General features: G+C 37.5%; 1 protein-coding gene across 3 annotated transcripts in view; it reads left to right on the forward strand.

Moving 5' to 3' along the window:
• The window catches only part of ZNF469 (zinc finger protein 469), a 912094-nt gene that overhangs the window by 884617 nt on the left and 16514 nt on the right, over positions 1–10963 (forward strand). The gene's annotated exons all lie outside the window — the stretch shown is intronic.

Genomic DNA, 10963 nt, shown 5'->3' on the forward strand with positions numbered 1-10963 from the left:
AAGTCTCTGATGTTGGCTTCGTCTGTCATTCTGAGGCTAGTATAATGGCTAGGGATCACTTTTTCAGAATGAATATTTTACCTTTTCTCATTAAAAACATAAAATAAAATAATAAAAAACTCAGAAGGGAAGTTTTGTGTGCCATAAAGGATTGCATGACTGGAGAAAAAGCTGTCTTTGGTCAAAAGCACAATCTGATGTCTACATTATTTTTACAGTAAATCAAATTGCTCTGAGGATACAGCTCAGAACAATGGGGTGATTTATGAGTGGGTTCTTTAAATAGAGGAGCCGTGCCATTTTAATAAGCACCACTTGTGCAAATACTGCACTCCTTAGTCTTTTATTCTGCTGACCTTAACCCATTATGTGCCAGAAAAAATGTGTTCAGATTACATACATGGAGGCTGTGCCCTGGCCTAGAGCACAATTCACATGTAGGTAAAGTATTCTGAATTCATCAGTCACATTTTGAGCAATAAGCATGCTTACTATTTAAACCTTGTGTAATATGTTTACAGTTTTATACACACTCACATATATGTGTATCAGTGTATGCATGTACACAGACTACTATATATACAAATATATACATACATAAGCGTTCTTGTAAACATACATTCAAATCTGGTGACTTGCTGTTCAACTTTTAAATTTCTAAACAGACAATAAGCTTATTCATAAAGTAAACTCTTGCTAAGGGCCTAATTATACCTTGTGTCTCACCTATTATGAAAAATTGTTCAGATTAGAGATGTATAAGTTATGTGTTAAACATTTATTTGGCAGTGAAGGAGTTGCTAATAATAACTTCCTTACATAGTCCCCGGACACTACAGATGGTATCACAACTTCTTAATTCTTATCATTTTTATTTTTATGCTTTCTACGGATTAATTTAAACAAATACGTTACAGGCAGATACACAGGACTGGAACTAAAGCGTTATGAGTGAGGGAAGAGAAATATTTGAATATTACAAAAAAAAATTTTCCTTAATGTTTCATAACATTATGGTTTGTTAAAAAAAATATTACTATAGGAGCATATATATATATTATTATTTTTTCCGTTATTTGTAGAGCACCAACAGATTCTGCAGCGCTAAATATATATATATATATATATATATATATATATATATATATATATATATATATATATATATATATATATACATACACACACAGCAATCATATATTAGTAATGTATTATACATTGCAAAAAATCTAGAACCAACATTTAACAGCATTTAACACTGTTATTTTGTAAGCATTGTTTTGCAGTCCAGGGATAACTCCTTTTTGAAAAGCTACTTGTGTATTCTTTATCTACTGTGCTGTGACCAATTAGGGACAAATATAAATAGGTTGTCCACTGATAAGACTCCATGCTAACAATAGGTAGAACAATTAGAGGGACGTAGGCGATCGCCTAGGGTGCAAAGGAACTAGAGGTGCATTACACCTTAGGATCGTTTGGCTTCCGCTAACAATTCAATAAAATCTTCAAAATGCATAGACCTTGCACAATCATTTTGGCATACATATATTTTATGTTGTAAATGTATTTCGTTATACCCTCCTTACATTTGCCTGCAGACCAGCCTGTCATTTTTATCTCTGGATGACTGAGAAACAGTCACTCCTTGTCATGCGCAGGAGGAGTTTGTGCATTTGTCATGGCTGCTTACTTCACCTTCTTTTGTTTATGTTAAAAGTTACTAAACAGAACTGAATAGCTAAGCTTGTTGGTAGGCAGGGTGATAGACAGGTGAATGGCACTGAGTACAACTGGGGACACATTTTTATGTCACCAGAGCGCATGCAATCCTTGGCTGTCCCAGCCAAACAGCAAGACATTTTCTTTAAATATTCAATTATTTTAATTATTACTAATTCTAGTTATTTCTTTGGGTAAAAATCTGTATCTCCAAAACACCATACTCCCACCACACACACCCAGCTTTTAAATCAATGCAGCATTAGATTGCTTTTTATAGCTATTCTGGCTCATACCATTATTATTTTTTTCCTGGAGCTTAGGGGCAAATAATATATTTGCTACATAATATAGAGCATTTGGTTTGATAAAATCCTGATATGTTCAACCTTGTGGAGCAGACACTGCTGTAATATACCTTTATCCAAGTTATTAAGATTAATGCAGTAGATAATTTAGGAAATATGGTTAAATGTAGCTGTGTGCTCAATATCAGCAGTGATCTCACTTCACTTTGTGATTACTCAGAGTAGATGGCTAATACGTCTGTTTTAAAAAGAGAATATTGTAACTGAATCCGTTAGGGCATTGTTTTCAATTGCAGAGTAATAATGGGTTTCTACATCACTGGAGAGAGGAATGAAACAAAAAGTACAGTGCCTGTATCTCAGGTATAGACGGTTTGGTGCTTCTAAAGTGCTGCTCATTATGTGGTTTTTGAAAATGTTGAAAAAATATATATTTTTTAAACTCTTCTCTGACTCTACACATTTGTGTCTTTGTTTAGCTGTATTTAATATGTGTTTCTATGTCTGTGCCAATCTCCATCCCCCCTAGCCTGAACTCTTTTCTTTCAGTCTTTCTTATCTCTCTTATCCTGTAAGTGAATGTTTCTGGGGAGATCAATAAAAATGGGAGAATAGGGCCCAGCTTTTAAGAAGGTCTGACCAGGGCCGACCAGTGACTGGTAGTCGGAGAAGAGCAGATCTTGTAAAAGCAGAAACACACAAATGGGTGTTGGGATCTGTCATGGAATCAAACTCAGAAAGGCATATGGCAGTAGGCCTAAAATGCATTGACTAGACTAGAGTTTCTGTGCCAGGAATTGAGGCAATAGGAGTTAGTTTAAAGGTACAGGCTTCACCCAACCAAGTCTCTTTGCTGTCTGTGAGCTGCTAAAGAATGATTTGGAGACACTGTCCCATGAAAACAGGGCTGTGTTTATGTTGGCACAAATGGTATGTTACATCCTTTTGTTTTAGTCACTGGTAGTTTTCAAATTGCTGTGGGGCTTGTTAGTAGAAGGGCTCAGTTTATTAACAAAGCCTTAAAGACTAGCACCACACAAGAGCTGCTGGTGCAATGCCGCCCCCTGCAGACTCGCGGCCAATGGGCCGCCAGCAGGGAGGTGTCAATCAACCCGATCGTACTCGATCGGGTTGAATTGCGTCGATTCCTGTCCACCTGCTCTTTAGAACGCTGCTCCATAACTTGTGTTTCTGGCGAGTCTGACTCGCCAGAAACACGGCCCTTCAAGCTCCATTCGGCGCTTGATAGATAGGCCTCATTGTCTCCTGGCTTACCTGTTTTTGGTGTTCTCACACATATCTTTTTTAAGTGTATAATTTTAAATGTGTTTATATTTTATTCTGGAAACCTATTACCTGCCAGTAAGATTTGCTGCATTGTTTCAGTGTCTGATACAGTTGCAGGCCTTTTCATGAGTGTAATCTACAGTCTAGTCAGACCTCTTTCATCTGATTATATGGAAACATATTTATCTTCACCCTCAGATTAACATGCAGCTATAAATAGGGAGGATTTGGTTGTAGGAATTAATCTGAGTAAACTACTTCTTCCTGTCTACTGGTCTTTTTGCTCATTGACACCTGGGATTGACTGTGTAGTACTTGTAATGAGATCGTATTTACTCATTAAACGGGTGATCACATGCAAATTAGAGGGACATATGTTTTCTTATACAAAAGAGTAAATTCCTTTCTTTCACATGAATTCCATTCCCATCTAGCCGGTATGCAGGGGATATTGGAACTCTGGCAGGGTCCCCTTCACCACACTTCCCTGGTTACTATTGGTTTGATCTGTATAAAAAACCACCAGGACATTTTGGACAAAGTCGCTCCATTGCCTGTACTGCAAATAATAAGGGACTGGAGGTTTATGGTTATTCTTCCACTAAAGGAAAAGGATGGGTTGGACACATTTTTCACACAACAGACAAAAAGAGGAACACACTTTCCAGACATCCCTCTTACTAAAGGCAATGGCCTCTATTTATGAAAGATCTTGCGGACCTGATCCGACAGTGCGGATCAGGTCCGCAAGACCTCGCTGAATGCGGAGAGCAATACGCTCTCCGTATTCAGCATTGCACCAGGGTGCTACGCCGCCCCCTGCTGCCGCCAGCAGGGAGGTGTCAATCAACCCGATCGTATTCGATCGGGTTGAATTGCGGCAATTCCTGTCCGCCTGCTCAGAGCAGACGGACAGGGTTATGGAGCATCAGTCTTTAGAGCGCTGCTTCATAACTGCTGTTTCTGGCGAGTCTGAAGACTCGCCGGAAACACAGGCCATCAAGCTCCATTCGGAGCTTGATAGATGGGCCCTTATATCTGATTTGGTGAGTGAGATAGAAAATATAAATACTCATATTACCTTCAAGGGGATGCATCTACTTTGCACCATTTAAATTTATTTCCGGAATAATTGTTTTGGGTAAGGTGAGATTCAGGGTCAATAATTTCCTATGATGTCATACCTTGCTCCACTCTATAATTTTGTTAATTATATTCTAAATTTCCTTTACACTTATTTATATCTTAGTCATTGTTTATTATCTTTTAGGTAGCCATTTCTTGAATCAACAATTTCTGTAGCGTAGTTAGAACATCTGCTTTATTATTTTGGTTTTGATTGGTTATCTCTATTTTTTAAGAATTAAAGGGACATGAAACTCAAAATAAATTTTTCATGATTCAGATAGAGAATGAAATTGTAAACAACATTCCAATTTACTGTACTTCTATTATCTAATTTGCATCTAAGCGCAGCCACCAATCACCAGCTACTGAGCCTATTTAGATATGCTTTTCAACGAAGGATATCAAGAAAATTAAGCAAATTAGATAATATAAGTAAATTGGAATGTTGTTTAAAATTGCAAGCTCTTTCTAAATAATGAAATAAATAAATGTGGGTTTCATGTCCCTTTAAGGCTCCTAATTCAGTTGTTATCCAGATATTGCATTTTTAACCCAATACCTAAAAGCAGCCCACATATTCCCATGAATGCAGCCAGAAGCCTAACTCAAGTACAGATTCTTCACATAGCTCAACATTGACATCAGCCAAAGGAATTTGTATTTCATAGAGGGGCTAAGCTCCTGCCAAAGTGGGATGAGAGGTGCTGAGCTGTCAGATCTGTGGGGCAGTGTATGGACCAGAGAAAGATTGAAAGCCTTCATACAAATCTGTCATTCCAGCTGTCATTGGATTTCTCTCAGTACTGCTACTTTCAGTATTACAATTTGTCTTTTTTTTTGTTTGTTTGGGAAGCTCTCTGTGGTTAAATTTGTTAAATGTGATGTGTTAAAAAGGTGCTTGCTTTAACTCTGAGGTCAACATTATCATTATGTCCTCACTCTGAAAAGAAATATGGAAAGAAACTTGAAGCTGGAACTTGGAATATTTATTTTCAGGAAGGGCAAATGCAGGGTGAAATACAAAGCCAGGGATATGTTTTAGTAGATAATCTGTATACTGAGCATGATATTTATTTTTTACCCATGTGTTCCAAGGCAGGTCATAACTAGAAATACCACATTCCTGGTATTTTAACTGATCCAGTGTAATATTTGCAAAAACAAAAGCAAATGGACTCAAGCAAGTGGGTGTGAGCTGAAGTCTGAATGAGACAGGGCTGATATAGCCTACAGGGCCTTGGGTCTGATATGATCTTATAAAGAGACGGGCTGTAGGCAATGGGGTCTGATCTGAAGTCCAAAGTGATCGTACAGTTGACAGTAACTGCAAGGCGATTAGGTCTGATATGTCACCCCAACAGCATGCACTACTTTCCCACAAGCACTCATTGGTTGTTCAGTATTGAGGCGAACAGCTGCCAACCCTAGTCATAATTACACAAGTCTCTAAACACTAGTAAGATATCAGTGTGGTCATCCTGGAAAACAGTCCTAGACACAGACGGCTTTTAAAAGAGGTTTTCTCACAGAAGGAAGCAATTTCTTTCACTCAAACAGTAGACTTGGCAGCAGTGCTACTGTAAATTTGTTAATTCGCTGTCATTGATAGTTTTGTAGATAAAATAGCTTTTACTGCTAGTTTTACAGAAATACAGCTCAATGCATAGAAGGATCAATTAGAAACCAAAGTTAGAAATTTAAATAAAACAAAACGTAGGGCTAGATTACAAGTGGAGTGCTATTTATCGCTCCCGCACGCACGCTAACTGCGCTCAATTTTTCTGAAATGTTAGGCTTTTTTAATGTAATGGTAGGTTTTTTTTTTGTAATTTAGAGGCTGTTAGGTTTGGGTTATTTGGGAGGGGTAGCTGTTAGAAAGTTAAGGCATTGTTTGCAATGTGGTGGTGTGGCAGTCTAGGGATTAATAGTGTAGTGGGCCAGTTTGCGATGTGGGGGTGTGGTGGTTTAGGGGTTAATAGTGTAGCAGGGCAGTTTGCTGTGTGGAGGTGTGGTGGTTTAGGAGTTAATAGTTTAGTGAGGCAGCTTGCAATGTGTGAGTGTGGCGGTTTAGGAGTAAATAGTGTAGCGGGTTAGTTTGCAATGTGGGCGCGTGACGGTTTAGGAGTTAATAATATAGTTTAATGCAAACTTTTCTTCCTGCCAAACTCTTTATGCAAACTTTCAAGTTGCATAAAAAGTTTGAGCGATTGCATTTACTTTAAACTTGTAATACAAGCGCCCATAGAAAATATAACCACAAGTTCATGCAAACAAATTTGCAGTAATTTAAAAACCGTGCCACTTATTATGGATTTGAGAGCAAAAAACGCTGCAATCTCACAATTGTGATAGCATGCCACTCGTAATTTAGCAGATACATGGCACACTTTATTTTTTATATTAAGTGCTTGTACCTTTTCTGTTATACTAAAAAGCTTAAAGGGACATTGTGTCCCTTTAATATTTATCAGCAACGGAGCAATGAATTGAAAAATGTTTGCTACAAAATAGAAAAACTTTTATAAAGTGTTCTAAAAATTTCCTTGTTTAATAAAGTGGCCATTTACAGGGACTGTTGTTTAGAATATTATAGGGCCTGGATTGAGGATTGACTGCAGCCTCTATGTGGGTAAGGGACCCCCCCCCCCCCCACACACACACACACACATAGTAACTCTATTCGGCAAATGCTTTATATGTATAAGGAAATTATATTTTGAGTTTTAGCTTATTGCTTAATTTACCATGAAAAAATAAAATAAAATAACATGGCATATGGGTTTATTTGGGATGGGTAAACTGCCACCCTGTGGCTGCTAGCATGCATTGCATTAGAAACAAAGCAAATACCTCATATTCACTAGCAAGCGTCTTTAATTTACTGTCACTTTATTTAATAATAAAGCCATGGGAAATATAGCAGAAACAGCTATAGTATTAGGCAACATTACAGTATAAATGAACTCCCTGCACACTGCTATTGTTAATGGAAGCAGCATGAATAAAGGTTATTTAGTCCTCTTATAGACAGGTCCTGCATTTTGGCAACGTACAGTTAGAACAAGAGCATATCCTTCTAATAAGATCTTCTTGTTGGCAAAGAGCCATTTAGCCTTGATATTTTATATTTGCGTTTCCCACTGCATAACTCAGGTTGTCAGATCAGTAAAATTTCCTCTAAACCTTACAGCCAGACAGCTGTTTGCCTTGGCAGTACAGAGTTTATCATAAATAACTTAAATACAAATATTAAGATTTTACCTGTGATATTGCCCACAGTGCCAAAGACACCTTGTATACGGCTGAATAGCCATCAGTGTGATAATACAGCATGAGCAGGGCTGATCTGTTTTATATTGGCAGGAATATGTGGTATAAGTGCTATATATTGGCGGCAGATATCATGCATGTTGACTGCCTGTGTGTATCCAGTAATGTCAGTTCAGCAGGCAGTGATTGATTGACCGCAACTGTATGGATAGCATCCGATTATGATTTCTAAATCTACAGGGGGAATGTTGTGTCATTTATATTAAAGCCAATAAAAGAGTAAGGGGGAGAATGAAGCATGAAATAAAGGACAAATCGCTTCCAAGAAATTAATTTCATAAATCTTCAGGGCTTGATTTTTCATCAGTGTGTCTATAAGTAGCTTTTAAAAATTGCATGTCAGATTTATGTTTTCTTGGATTCTATACAGGCAGTGAGTCCTTTTGCATATTATATTTTTTTAATATGGAGCAAAACTGACACTTTCTAATTTGTTAAAGCGTATCATTTGTGCATTAAAGACCCTTGCTATGTGTTTAACCCAGTGAGCCAATCAGGAGCAGTGGCTGCATGATCTGTAAAATCACTGGTGGTTTCCTGCTCAGAAGCTTCATTGGTTGTGACCTCGGAGTGTGATTTTACCTTTGTGTTTAACGCCTTAGTTAAAGTGAAGGTAAATTTTGACGAATTAGTGCCCAGTTTTTAATAATCCTATTAAAAACAAGGGCACTTTAATTAATCAAAATTGACATTTCAAGTGTTTTCTTCAAAAACGTATCTTTTAATCCTGAAAGCTGCTCCATCGATTCCCCCGTCCGTCGGAAGCCTCTACTTACGTCAGAAATGACGAATCCGGCTTCCTCCAATCATGGCGTTTCCCCTAGGGGGATCATGGCCTGAGGGAACGCCGTGATTGGATGAAGCCGGATTCGTCATTTTGGACCCGCAAAGAGGGCTTGCGACGGGCGGAGGAAGCGCTGCAGCGACTCTCAGGATTGAAAGGTACATTTTTGAAGAAAACGCTTGAAATGTCAATTTTGATGAATTAAAGTGCCCTTGTTTTTAATAGGATTTAAGTCATGTAAGTCATGTAACTAGTGGATTAGCTTAGCAGCGTTTTCTGCTAGGAATCTGCAGTGCTCAGCAGGCCCCGAGCCACACTTCTACTTTAATCCCTGCAAAGGGTAGTCTAGGGTCGATAGTCTAAATTTTTTGACTATTATGGACCTTTAAGATGTTTAGATAGCAGTAAATAATTGTTAATAAATATTGAACGTACCATCAAATCAGGGACACCCACACCTTTTTGTATTTCATATATTCAAAATTTGGTACAAATACACATGCTTAATTACTTGAAAATGATGCAGCATAATTGTAAAAAGCTGACAAGAAAATATCACCTGAACATCTCTATGTAAAAAAGGAAGATATTTTACCTCAAAATGTCTTCAGCTCACCAGAGTAAGTGCTGTGATAAGTTATACTTCATCTGTTGTCCAGCTGCAAGTAGACACCCCCCCAAAAAACAATAGCCAATCAGCATCAGCAGTGTTGAGGTAATGCTTTGAATAGGAAAATTTATGTCTGTGCCTGCACATGCCAAATGCACACTCACTTGCAAGTCCTAGGACAAGCATCCTGACTGGCTGCTTAAAGTCTCTTTACAGTGGGGTGATGTAATTGTGTTACAGTAATACAAACAGATGTTTGTGTGTCACAGGCATTTATAAACTAATCATGGGTGTCTGAAAAGGCATGCCAAACCATAAGAAAGCTGAGAACCCACTTATCAACATACATTGATATTTTTCTCTGTCTTTAAAATGAATGCTAATGTAATTGTTTTGACTTTAGGAAAGTCATTTTGAAAAGCTATATTATTAATTCCTATTGGACAAAAGATATGACAACAATGTAGACAGCAACAAACTGTACATTAGCAGCCTGTAGATGGCACTATTCCCCCCTACACTATTACTATCTTGCTGTATGAGAAATATCATTGTTTTTTGTTTTTTGTTTTAATTAAATAAATCCTCTACAATGTGATTCTGAAGCCAATAACCTTTTTTTTGTCAAACTATTTCAAGATTAGTAGCAGCTAAATATAGATATAGGGGGGATGTTTAATACATTTTCACTTGCAAATGAAACCAATGGTATCTGTTAAACCCACATGTAATCTCTACTTTCATCTTCTCATAGAGCAGCTCCTTCTAAGGTTCCTCTACTTGTTCCTCCATCTTTCATAGATTACTTCTACATTCAGGCCATTCCAGCAGTTCCCCTTCAAACTCTTCATTTATACCATGAAAGGGACCTGAAGCCCAACATTTTTCTTACATGATTTAAATAGAGAATACATTTTTTTAAAAGTTTCCGAATTATTTCTATTATCAAATTTGCTTAATTCTCTTGTTATTCTTTGTTGAAGAGATGCCTAGATAAGTAGCATGCACATGTCTGGAACAGCACATGACAGGAAATAGTGCTGCCATTTAGTGTTCTTGCTCATTTATAACTTTCTTGCAAAACTGCTAGCATATAGTACTGCAGACACGTGTCCGCTCCTGAGCTCACCTTCCTGCTTTTCAACAAAAGATAACAAGAAAACATGAAAATAGAAGTAACTTGAATAGATGTTTAAAATTGTATGTTCTATCTGAATCATGAAAGGAAAAAATAATGGGTAGTATGTTCCTTTAAAGTAAAAGAATAAATAAATACATGATTTAATTTGTTAGAGCATGTAAAATTATTACTATCAACCCTGCAACTCTATTGGTTTAACCCCTGCAATTGTGTTAAACACATAGTTAAAATACAGATCACCACACAGCTGTGCAACTAGTGCTGCTTATTGGGTCAGCGGCAGTTTCTGCTCAGGACCAGCAGTTCTCTGTGGTTCCCAAGCAGTATTATAACTCCCCTTTGCAGGGGTTTTAACACATACAGTTGCAGGGTCAATAGTGAAAAAATGACATGCTCCAACTAATTAAACCATGCACAGTTTTCACTATAGTAGCTCATTAATTCACCCTTTTCCTTCACCTTCGATTAAATAATTTCTATTTACAAACAGCCAGATAACGAGTTTTGCACTATGAGCTGTGCGGTGCTAACGAGTAGTTTTTTCTCACCGCTCACTTACCTGCAGCGCTATTATTACAAGTTTTTACAAACCCCGCGTTAAAAGGCAAGAAGTAAGTGTAGAGCAAACTTGTGCTCCTTACTGCACTTCAATA

The sequence above is a fragment of the Bombina bombina genome, chromosome 1 (genome assembly GCF_027579735.1).
Source record: "Bombina bombina isolate aBomBom1 chromosome 1, aBomBom1.pri, whole genome shotgun sequence".
Classification (NCBI taxonomy): domain Eukaryota; kingdom Metazoa; phylum Chordata; class Amphibia; order Anura; family Bombinatoridae; genus Bombina; species Bombina bombina.